The 12,365-nt window shown below is 38.7% G+C and overlaps 1 protein-coding gene across 1 annotated transcript in view; it reads right to left on the reverse strand.

Moving 5' to 3' along the window:
* The window catches only part of LOC117403602 (erbin-like), a 90,184-nt gene extending 79,541 nt beyond the window's left edge, over positions 1 to 10,643 (reverse strand). Inside the window, exon 1 of the mRNA XM_059006594.1 lies at positions 9,820 to 10,643. The gene's annotated coding sequence lies outside the window, so the exon portion shown is untranslated. The remainder of the gene's footprint in view (positions 1 to 9,819) is intronic.
* Positions 10,644 to 12,365: the final 1,722 nt, after the last annotated feature.

Genomic DNA, 12,365 nt, shown 5'->3' on the forward strand with positions numbered 1-12,365 from the left:
GGCGTCATTAGTAGTAGTCAGAAACACTGATAAAGCAGAGAGACGTTTAATAGATTACTGTAGACTACGTAATTTAGACAGCTTTGACAAAGAAAACCTGAAGCTGTAAATATCCTGTACATTAGATACAAATTTAAATGATCTATCCTTTGTGAGAAGTTTGTTTTAGCATGCCCTTTGAGTTTGTCCTAAATTACACATTGTCCTCTTGCAATGTACCACGTGGAGCAACACATTAATAAGATTTAGCACCCAATATATAGAGGGAAGTGAATCAGTTTAGCATGTACTGTATCAATGCAAGAAAATGTTTGAGATAGGAGCCTAGCAACAACGACCACAAGCTTATGTTGGGATGCTGTTACTGTGATAATATAAACATATCTCCAGCATAATTTATGCAGAGTAATGTAATAGGAGGCTGTGTGGTCCAGTGGTTAAAGAAATGGCCTTGTAACCAGGAGGTCCCCGGTTCAAATTCCACCTCAGCCACTGACTCATTGTGTGACCCTGAGCAAGTCACTTAACCTCCTTGTGCTCCGTCTTTCGGGTGAGACGTAATTGTAAGTGACTCTGCAGCTGATGCATAGTTCACACACCCTAGTCTCTGTAAGTCGCCTTGGATAAAGGCGTCTGCTAAATAAACAAATAATAATCCACATTTGCTCTCAATTTGAGGCTGCCCTAGAGAAAATGCTGTCTGAGAAAACAAAGGACTTCTCAGTGGCAACTTCATTAACCCCCTGGTGTTGACAGACTGAAAAAAAAATAATAATTCGCCTAAAAAACACAGCACTGATACTGAATCTGTAGATAATGTGGAAGAACAGAAAAAGCAAAAAAAACAAAACATAAATAACTAATGAAGCAGGGTTAGAAACTCACGCTCACACAGGGTGAATTAAATCTGATGAGGACTAGTTGATGTCTGTGCCTCAGTAGTCCTCTTAAAACACATGTACAGATATACTCTCACGTTCAGTCTTGCGCGTTTAAAAAAATAAAAAATAAAATAAATGCAGGAAAAGTACATTTTCTAACAGGACGTAGCAGTGGTGCATAAGCATTCACAATGCTTACAAAAGCGTCACTCAAAACAGTCACCCAGAAAAACCTCCCTTCATCTCCCATGCAATGCCAAGCCCACTTAATGACATTTTATGTTTGTGTTCTACCCTGCGCAGGATGCAAAGTTTATTGGGTGTTTGAATTTACTGAAACATGTTGCATCTTTGAAGTGTAGGTGAAGATTTATACTGGGTTGCGACCCCCCCCCACCACAAATGAAAAAGAAAAAAGGGGGGCCCATTGTACCAACGCAAGATCAAAAAAATGGGTCACGTTTTACTAAACATTTTAAAACTAACAAGAAATTACCACAATGAACATTATCGTAATATGTTGCTTAAAACATAATAACAATACATTCAGTCAACTGTTTAACTTTTTGGAAAATAAGATTCAAGCCTATTATTTTTAGGGACCCCACTGTTGTTGATTCCAATGTAGGCACTTCACATCAGGACTAGCAAGTTTCACAATGCTGTTAGTTTCTAACCCTGCTGAAGTATCAAGACTTAAAAAAAGTCACATTTTCTGTATCCAAAGACACATTAACACTATGTTTGAGCAACAACAATAAACTACAGTATCATTTATTGCATTAAGGTTTATCCATGATGCACTTTCGACTTTCCTATCCGATTAAACAAAGAGCATTGAGGCGAAGCACAGTATCTAGTGATCGGGAACACCACAGAATTCAACACGCAGGGTACAAATCAGGAACAAATAATCAAAACAGATCTTTTGGCACCATATGTTTTGTTGGAACAAACACCTGGACTGTAAATCACCCTTTTGGTATCTGCTGTCATTTGAGTTATGGGTGATTGACTCAATAACACAATTACTAATTGCACATTTAACATGTAAAATAAAAGCACACTCTGAAACCTCAGACAAGACAGGAAGCAGACACAGGCTTCTAATCAGACACTGTATTACAAAACACCTTCATTCTGTGTGTTAGCATGTGAGCAATACAGTTCTGTTTGTAAGCATTTTAGAGAGAACAGCCACCTTGGGAGCACAACAGGCCCAATTCATTAACAGGTCAAGTGTAAAACACAGCCAAGAGTGCTTTTGCACATTCGATTTCAAATTGAAAAGAAAAAAGTGCCCTGGAGGAATGTCTTCCTTATGAGTCGATTCATTTCAAAATGACACTTTTTCCTACCCAAAATTGGAATTTGGCCCCAAACAATTCCTCAATAACAAGGGCGTACATCTCTTGCCACTCCCCAACAAATCAATCATTACTCAAGGCATGTGTGTGCATTACCACTGCGGTAAACAGAAAACGTACAAAGAATTTTGGTACTGTCCACCCGACAGAGAAATTCACTCAGCAATGCCTCCATTTTAAATCTGCATACACACACAATGTATGATTTCATAATCACTCGCGCCTCCCTCATTTATCAAATCCACTGAACACATACAAAGATTCAAGATACACAACACAGTTGATTAAATGAATACAGAATTGTTAAACTCAACCCACTCTGCAACTTGCACAGTAAATTGACTGATTTGATTTCAAAAGACAAGCCCATGAGTGTCCATGGGTTTGGATCACAAGGATATTACATTGCTATAAAACAAGGCAAGCAAGCCATAATAAAAGAATAGTTACACCAGATTGCTCCATGTGTGCTTTTTGGAGGGGAGGGGAGCATACTGTATTTATTCCTCTTAACATGAATGGAAAATATTCCACACAGCCACTATAAAACTGGTGGCTGTGTGGAATAGAATTGCTTCATATTACACACTGCTGTAATGAATGTAGAGCATCGGGAAGATCAAAACATTTCCTTTTCTGTGGAACAGACTTCTGCAAAATAGAGGGGCAGCTTGGAAAATACAATTCATCCCCGTGGAGCTGTCCAAAAGAGCAGCCAACTGTCCTCTGAACTGAAGAAAAGCTGCGCTGGCACTTTATAACACAGACATCTTATTCAGCATAACTAAATAAATATTAGGCATATTACATGGTTCGTTCCTAATGTATACTTTTTTACTTAGCTTTAGCCCCGCTCCGTCAAACCTAGGGCGGGCCCATTCCCTATTCCCCTTGCCCGACCCGCTCTCCTCCTTGCTCTTGGTTTGCTTGTCTGCCGCTTCGAACTGAACTCCCGACCGCCGTTTAGACAGGCTATTTATAGTTTAAAAACTGCTAACTAAAATTATCCGTTTTTGGGGGTAAAAAAAAAACATATAGCGTAGATTACATGGTGCTTTATGCATGGTTAATTCACTGAAAGTTACATTTTTGCTTCACTATACAGGGCTTGAATTTCAGCGCGGGATTGCAGGATTGCAGGAATCGCGCATTTTCCAAGTTGCTCCCACAGCTACTGTATTTTTCACCCAATTTAGAATGCTTGAAATGCTACAACAATCTCTAAAGAAGAGGTGGTCAGTGACGGATGCACTATGAGCCGCATTGAGTAGTTCTGGTTAAAATAGGTAAATAAATAAAAGTAGTGCTGGATATTTTAAGTGCTGCAAGACTTTATTCTCTCGTACGTGATTCGTGGCCGGTATCTTTAAGGATTATAGAAACTCAGTACACTGCAGGAAGTAAACAGCTTTGAAAAAAAGACGATATTAAGTTTATCTAGGACTTAATATCGTGTAATAATTTATCTGTTCACCCACTATGACAAAATCCACAGACCACTTCTTAAAAATGCATTGTTCCTTCCTCAACCTCCTTTCATCTGGCAATGTTGACTGTGCCTGTTCCCAAAATCATGCTGCTGTGGTCTGGTCTGCCCCATTTTCAATGTTATTCTTACAAAAGCAAAACTTTAACCAAACTAACTCTAAAACATCTACCCAAAATGCAAATCCTGATGTATTAAATTAAATATCATACACGTCTCGAGCTGATTAACTCAATTCAGGAATTCTGGAAAACAAACATGACCGTGCAACAGCTTCAATCGATCATCTGTACCGTGTGCTGCCAATTGTTGTAGACAAAAAGGAGGCTACGGGAATGTAAAAAATAAATGTTATATAAGTTTCACCATTTTATCTCCTTAAACTATATTTTTCTTAACTTTATAAATGTGTGGAAACATGCTTTTCATGCTCTTCACGTGATTGAATCGATTTGCTTTTATTAATACAAGTGTACAAATAAAAGTGGCAGAGGGAAGAGAAGCGCCACACTACATCCCTGTATGTGCATGCACTCAAGATGATGCGGAATGCAAAACGCAAAAAAAATGAATAATGACAAATTTGGGCTGAATTTGCCTAATCTAATTTATAAGTCACATCCCCAATGGAACGTATTGTAGCGATCTCGGTTAATGCAGGCAGGAGCATCACACAGGGCGAGGCAATCCACACACAGGCGGAGGGCGGGCGCGAACCTGGGACCTCTCGCACTAAAGCATAGCGCCAATACCGCTGTACAAAAGAGCCGGCTCCTTTGCAAGGAGCGTATATCGGGCTTATCCCTTCGTGTGTGATGTGCCTGCCTGCGTTGGCCGGGGTCACTACAATGGCATCAGAAGTGGACGCAGGTACCCCAGTAGCGTGGCGGTGGCGTGAGCTTGTTACAATCACGCTGCGTGTACTGCAACGTGCTGACCGAAATGTCGACCTGTGAGCCAAACAGACAAGCCGCTAGCTTTAGTAGGGGCGGTGATGCTGCAAATCTCATTTGACACTCCGACATAGACAGCGTCGTAACCACAGCTGACATTCTACCGAGGTCACAGGTTTCCGGCTATAGCTGACTGCTTGGTATTTACTATTCAACCTCCAGATCTATGTTACACGGAAAATCAGCAGAGAGAATTAAGGAGACTCTTGTACTTTACCAGAATTTTTACATGAGCATCAGCACTGATGATGCAAAGACACGACCTCGGTGTCCTCATAGCTAGTTACAGCCATGATCATAGAATAGGAAGCAAAACAGGAAATATCTGCAGTCTTACATTTTTACCACAGCCACACAAACACACAACCTTCTGAAATATTTATCAATGTCAGTTAAAAGAAATTGGATTCTGGATTCAAATTTGATTCACAACCAAAAATGTTCCATTCTATTTCATATAGATTCTAAAGCTGGGGTGATGCCTAATATTTCACTATCGATATATCGTTCTCCAAAAAAGCCGATGCATCGATTCATCAACGTTATGAAAGCTTAAAAAAAAAAATGCTGCAATACGCGTGGAGCTGTGGATTACTATGTAACATTGCTAGTAAAGCTTTAAAAACTAGTACCCATATTACACTGATTAGATCAATTTATGCATATACAGTAGTAATGAAATAGATATATTTTCTACCTTATTTGTGTTGATTTGTACCAAAGCAAAACCAAAACAAAAAAGTTGTTTAAATCCATAACCAGTCAGAGTAACAACCAATCAATAGAGAAACTATGCAGGACATTAATAAAACGCACAAACAATACCAGCAGTGCGTTTCTAAACCGCAGATGTAAAAGACAACATTCCCCCTTTTCATCCCTATCCAATAATTTTGTTTATATTACGAAGTAGTTTTATGCAATGCAACGTGTAAAAAAGCTTCCACTGCTCCCTGCATCTGAGGAAGAGGGGAGAAGGTGAGCTCAATCGCATGCAGATTCAGTGAGTCAGACCTGAGGGGAGCACAGAAGCTCTGTGCTTAATGCAAAAAATAATTGCAGATTCCAAATTTAATAAAAAGTAAAAGCTTTCCTTTGCTTAAACACTTTACACAAAAACGATGCACAGGCTTGACTATCGATAGTTGTCAAATTATATGACGCATCGCCTCAGCCTTAATAGATTCCACTGTGATAAGCTCACACATGTAAACAACGTACACTAATTCTTTAGCTTGGACTGCAAATTTCTATCCAACATCAAAGTTAGCATGGAATAAAATATACTTAAAAGTTACCTTAAAACATGAACTGTGCTGAAGTGCAATAAAAGGTATATGAATAGTAACATATCTTTTCCAGTACTTATTTATATCTAGTGATAAAAACCATCCCTGGTCGTGGCAGATCCTGCTCGTACTTATCGCCCCACCCCTCGCAAAACAGCTGTCAATAACAATCACTCAGTCAGAAAAGATACAGAGACTCACAGCTACAGTAGAGTCCCACATTAAGAACAGAAACCTGCTGTGCCTGGATTGATGCGTTAGGTCCTGTATAAACTCAGGTTTGAATATGATCAGAAGCTGCCACCTCTTACATTAATATTCCACTATACTAGGAAATGTATGATTCCGATCACCACCTACGGCTTTCTTGTAAGTTTTTCCTCAGATGATTTACTGTATATAAATATTATTGCTTGTTTTTTTGTTTGTTTTCATGCATGATCTTACACACAAGTAACTATTTCAAGTTTGTTGTGTATACAGTACATAGAATCACCACTTTTCTGCACCTGTTTTAAAAAACAACAGCAGGGAGGTGGAAATGTTTGAAGCCAAGCCCATGAAGTGCACACAAAGAATACACCAGCTTAGAAATGCAGCTTCAAGAGCACAGAAACTGGAACTTCCACCTACACACCCAGCGTGTTGACAGATTGGTGTTGTAGTACAAGGACGAAACTGAAACAGATTCTTAACAGGAGAAGTTCCTACAGTACTTCAGTATTGTGAACAAATCAATCCTCTTCTTCAAAACCACAAGTCAATACTACAGTATTAATGAGTAGGGATGTGATTTTGTCACAGCGGTCATGTGAATTTTGACATTTGTTTCCATTCAGCGTGAAAACAGGAAAGGAGCAGTTCACATCTTTTGAACTGGTTTCAGTGCAAAGTTAAAGCAGTCAGCAAACGTGAAATAAAGGTGAATACTTACACAGAACTATAAAAAAGTGGCGACATTAAGTTCTAAGCAACTAGCAGAGCAATATCCCAAACAGTTTCATGAAAGCGGAGAGAGCAGCTTTAATGAGAAACAAACTTCAAATGAACCAAAGCCTTCTGTGCAGAAAATATACCTCTGCATACTTTTAAAAAATTAAATTTCACTGTTCAGATTTTATTTTTTTTACATCGGATAAGGTATGTGTTGCAATTAAAAGGCAAGCATATTCCTGTTATGGTAGTTTAAGTCTGACTTCAAATTGGTCTTATTTGGGCGCAAAGAAAGTCAGAAAGCAGCTGATAGGAAAAAGCATTATGAGCAGTCAGAACGTATTTCTTATTTCCTAACCTTCCTGAACAACCCAGGAACAGAGGAAGAGTACCGAGAAGAAGGGAGAGGATATTTAGGGTCAGCATTACCTTTTCTGATCTCCCTGAGGATTCAATTATAGCTCGATACCAGCTATTTCATTATGTACAATTGTTTGTATTCGTCATATAATAATATAAGTCAACACGTGTCATTGCCTCTCCAAATTAGCTACCTATTGTTCAATTTTAGTAGCACCTTGGGAGGGGAGGCGCTATTTTTCAGATTAGTCTATTAATCTGTGTTACTAGTAGCCCATTTTGAGCACAAGCGCAGCGCATATAAGCATTTAAGTGTGCCATCTTACGTCGTGCCTCATTAATTTTGGTCCAGTTAATAGGGACGGGGTAAAATGTGTGCCACGGCAGAGCGCTACTTTACACTCCGCCAATTTAGCGCCAATTTATGTCCCAGGATTTGCATTTTACAGTAAACTCTTGGATTTTGTTGTGTAACTTGTACAAGCAGTAACATGAGAGGCCTGAATGCGGTGATCCAATACCAAAATAACATGAAAATCAAATACTGCATTGTAGGAGAACTGCATAAAAACTCACCACTACAGCCACTTAATTCATTATCAGATGCAACAAAATTGTTTTTTTTTCCCCCTTTGATAGGTTAAGACATGTTGGCAATTCAACCTTGTGCCAATTTACTGTACAAGCCGTTGAATCTCATTAGAGTAAATCCCATTTAATATCCGTATAAAGCGCTCAGTAGCATTAACCTTCTGAAGATGCTTTTGATGTACTTTGCGGAAAAGCCACGGGATGAGAGAGAGAGAGAGAGAGAGAGAGAGAGAGAGAGAGAGAGAGAGAGAGAGAGAGAGAGAGAGAGAGACGTTTATCCTTTGAGTTGTTTTGTTTCCAAAGATCCAAAGATTATCAATAGCAATTAATTGCTGCTGGGGTGCACACTGCACTGTGCAGTGGATGATGCAACCTAGACCACAAAATGGGGAAACACTTTAGATACCGAGGTGGGGAAATTGTGACGTCATGGAGCGAACAACAACAATATTCCCCTGGATTTACAATCCTAACTCAACATTACTACTAATCACGCCAGCTGAACGCGATACTTGATAGACCACCGTTTATAAAAGTCAATAACAAAAATGTTGATCAGAATTATTTTGGGAACATCACAGATCATGGTATGCCATAGGCTGGATGTTTAACATGCGGCGTGATGACAAACTGGTGACAAGAAAAAGATGTCAGTGTTTAGAGTACTTACACCTTTAACAAATGTGGATCTCACAAAGACGATTATTACATTACACTAGCCACCTGTCATGATCTGCACTGCATTGTTCAACCAGGAAATAAACGATAACGTAGCCTCGTTTTACAATGAAATAAAAACAAACAAACTTAAAAAAAAAAAAAGTTTGGTTTAGTAAAGCCAATTTCTTATAATTGCGAATGTACATACCCTCAAAATTACCACATTCTTGTAAACTGCTAACTGTTGGGCTAATGGGTACGCAAAATTAACAAATGTACACTACGTATTATTAAAATGACGCATTGCATTAGACACAGCTTTATCAGTACTGTCATTGTTAATACGGTATTCTTTTTCGTTACTTTGTTCCTCTGAATAACGAGTTCTCGCTAAGCAGACTTCTGTTTCACGATCAGTGACCATTGTGATTGATCCACGATTAACAATATGTTACCCAGGGCTACTGATACTCACTGGACAGTAATCTTATTTAATAGAAAGAAATAAAAAATTACACACAAAATAAAAGCACGTAAATCTTTTCGCATGCATTACTGTTCTTATCTTGCAAAATCTTACATTACTTGGTACAGGAACTGAAGCAGCTCAAAATGGTGCGTTTTACATCAACACCAGTTTATAAGCTTTGTATACAACATAGCGCAGTGATTTATGCAAATAGGGACAAAATGCACCCAACATCATTAATTAAAAGACAAGCCTACTTACTAAACAGCCGTTTATATTAAGTGCCAAAACCAAACTAATAAAAGGATTGTTAAGAATTTCACAAACTACTGGAAACAAGTATTTACAGAATTGAAATATTACTTTCAAAAGGCAAGGCGAGTTTAGCTGCCTTGTATTAAAAACAAAAACATCAGATCCAATGCTAACTGCTCAGCCGGAACTGTAACTATTCATGTGCACAGTAGCTGTGTTTGGGTGTGAACTCAAAGTCAATTTATTGGTACCGGTAATTAAAGCGTAGGCCTAATGATAAGCGGTCCTGACAGCGGTCAAATCAGCTTCAGTTGGGATCTCCGCAGTTAACAAAAGGACCTCTGTTTGTGTCTCAGTAAACCCCTTCAATAGCTCCAAATTCCAGCTTAGTTTACCAGTCACCGTTTGACCAGAAAACTACGACATTCATTGTAGCGAAAAGTGATACAAATGTTCAACTTCAGTCAATCTGAAATTATTCAAAAGCATCCATTAAAAAAAAAAACACAAAATTGTTAACTTAACATAATTATGTATTCATAATTCGCTTTGGAAAGAAAGAAAACACATATTACCTTAATATTTAGATTCCCCAAACGATTAGTTTACGATGTATCATTGGAATTTAAATCCGAAAAGTATTTAAATCCCCCAAAAGTTTGCCTTCTCTTGATTTCAGTTGAAGGTCTTAGAGACGCTTTAAACAACGTATCCCGTCTAGTGTCCACTCCTCTGTGATTTATTTTAAGAACACGTTAAGTTCTATTCATTCGTGATAGCCAGACGTCCTTTCTTGAGTTGCGTTCTGTCCGGCCACAAGTTTTCTTATCGTCTGTAATAAACTTCCTGTTTGCAGCATACAATAATAAAAAAAATGCTCTCTGAAGACAGAAAACCAAAGCCTCTGCAGCTAAAGCTCGCAAATCGGCGAGTACGAAAAAATCCAAAATGTCCACAACCACACACACAAGGAAATACAAAGGCGGAAAAAAATGTCCACCACAAAGCGCAGTTCTCGGAGTCGAGTTTTTCTTTCTTCTTTTCTTCACCCAGCCACAGCAGAAATGCTGTTATATTGTGTTAAAAAACGCGGCCACTGCACCCAAACGTTTCCAAATCTGACACCCCTCCTACTCCTCTTTTAGGAGGAAACTGTTACATGTAAAAACGTAGACCACATCAACTCACAAACATTGGACAGACTGAAAACAGAACACAACCGACACCCTCCACCACTGTAAATTCATGCCCTGGTGGCCGCCAAGTACGATCCAGGCAACACAACAACAAAAGCAGCGGCCGCGGATGAGGCTGAGGGACTGGGAGGAAAGGTAAGTCACTCTGATTGGAGGTGATTGGCTTCAATCTAACTTTCAGAGCAGGTAGCACGGAGACGGGCGTGGCAACAGAACCAATACCAGCGAGCTGTTTTTTATTCGTGAAGTGAGTAAGCCAATGTCTGAGTTGAGAGGTGGGGCTTATTTCAAGACAGCATGTTCGGTTGGTTTAAAAACAGATGTTATTGAAATATATTGGTTTGTTAATACTAGATTGGTGTGCTTGTTTTTGGTTTGGGGGTACTGATTAGCTCAGAAAGCCCGCACATAACGTCTGTTTTGTATAAAGTTTTGAAAAGTAAATATTACTACAAAACCGGGGTAAAAGATGATTGTATTTAATGTGCAATGTCCAATACAGTTTTTACCTAGCAAAGGCATGAGGAAACTAGAAAGGGGAGGTGCTGTGAACAAAAACAAAGCATCCCCGGGGACATACTAAGAGCCAGTAACTCAAAATGTAACGCCTTTATACAACAGAAACTTTAAAAAATCACATGACCTCTTTATAGACATTACATCAGGTCAGACATTACTTTCATGTCCAACAACACATAAAACATGCAGGATTTATATAACCTTGTAAATATGATGTCAGACAAATATGATTTGTAAAAAAAACTAACACAAAACGGTACGTTTTTCTTGTGTGATACCCACGATCGATCTAGACAGGGGAAACCATAGAATACAGCTGTGCACCGAGTATGAATATGTCTAAGTATTGGGTCATTATTATTCATCATCAAGAAGAACATGTCAAAGTGAAGGATGGTGTTAGATAAAGTTGCCAGCTGAAAGTGGTTTGTTAGTGAATGCAGTGGTGGTGACTGCAACAGATTTGCAAACTCATTTAAGCTCCCCTCACAAGGATTCTTAAATATTACCTTTTTAGGTATTTCTTGTGAAATATTATTACTGTACGGTAAAAAAAAAATGTAAACAAATGTTCTTTTGTTAATTAGTTTTTTGCTTCCCCATTAGTAAAACAGAGCCTAAATAAATGTGACGATACCCCCTGCTGCTGCAGGTAGTCAGGCTAAACTATGGAAGAATTTAACACACATTAAACATAATAGTGGGACACTGTAGACCTAAAATAAACTGGTGGTGGTTGTGCCACTTCCAACTTGGGCCATTCAGTTTTTTCCCTTGACGGCATTAATGTTAACGCATTACAGAAATTAAAAGTGGTTTCAGTAACACTACAGTAGGTCAGTTTACACCCAGTGCCCAAATACAGCAGACTAGTGTACCATTATACAACAAAATGGGGCAATAGTAAAGAATATGTTCCTCTTTTTCTTCCATCCTCAATTTAACCTGCTATTTTCAATCTGCAAAATTATCGAATATCATAGGAGCGCTCAGTGGCACGTGCGTTGTCATTAATTAAGACAGATAAGAGACAAACTGAAACTTGACTGCAGCAGTCACTGCTTACATCCACAAATAAACAGGGCCCTGCCTTGACTTGTTCACTGTTTTTCAACATTTAACATTTGAGGGCTTGAAATGGTTAATGAATCATATGTGTGTGCGTGTGTGTGCCATTGATTCCAATTATCAGACCGATAGTTGTAATCCTACTGGGTTTGTACTTGTGAATACTGTCACAACCAAATGGCAATTTGCAAAAATGCAAAATAAGATCACCCACACCCACCTAACATCCAGTAGTAATACCATGTTCCCATGTATCTAAACTCCATGATAGATAAATAGACAGATAGATAGAAAAAATAACCAACAGCTCTATATCCAGAGAGTACCAGGAAATTTGA

Source organism: Acipenser ruthenus, chromosome 2 (assembly GCF_902713425.1).
Source record: "Acipenser ruthenus chromosome 2, fAciRut3.2 maternal haplotype, whole genome shotgun sequence".
Taxonomy (NCBI): domain Eukaryota; kingdom Metazoa; phylum Chordata; class Actinopteri; order Acipenseriformes; family Acipenseridae; genus Acipenser; species Acipenser ruthenus.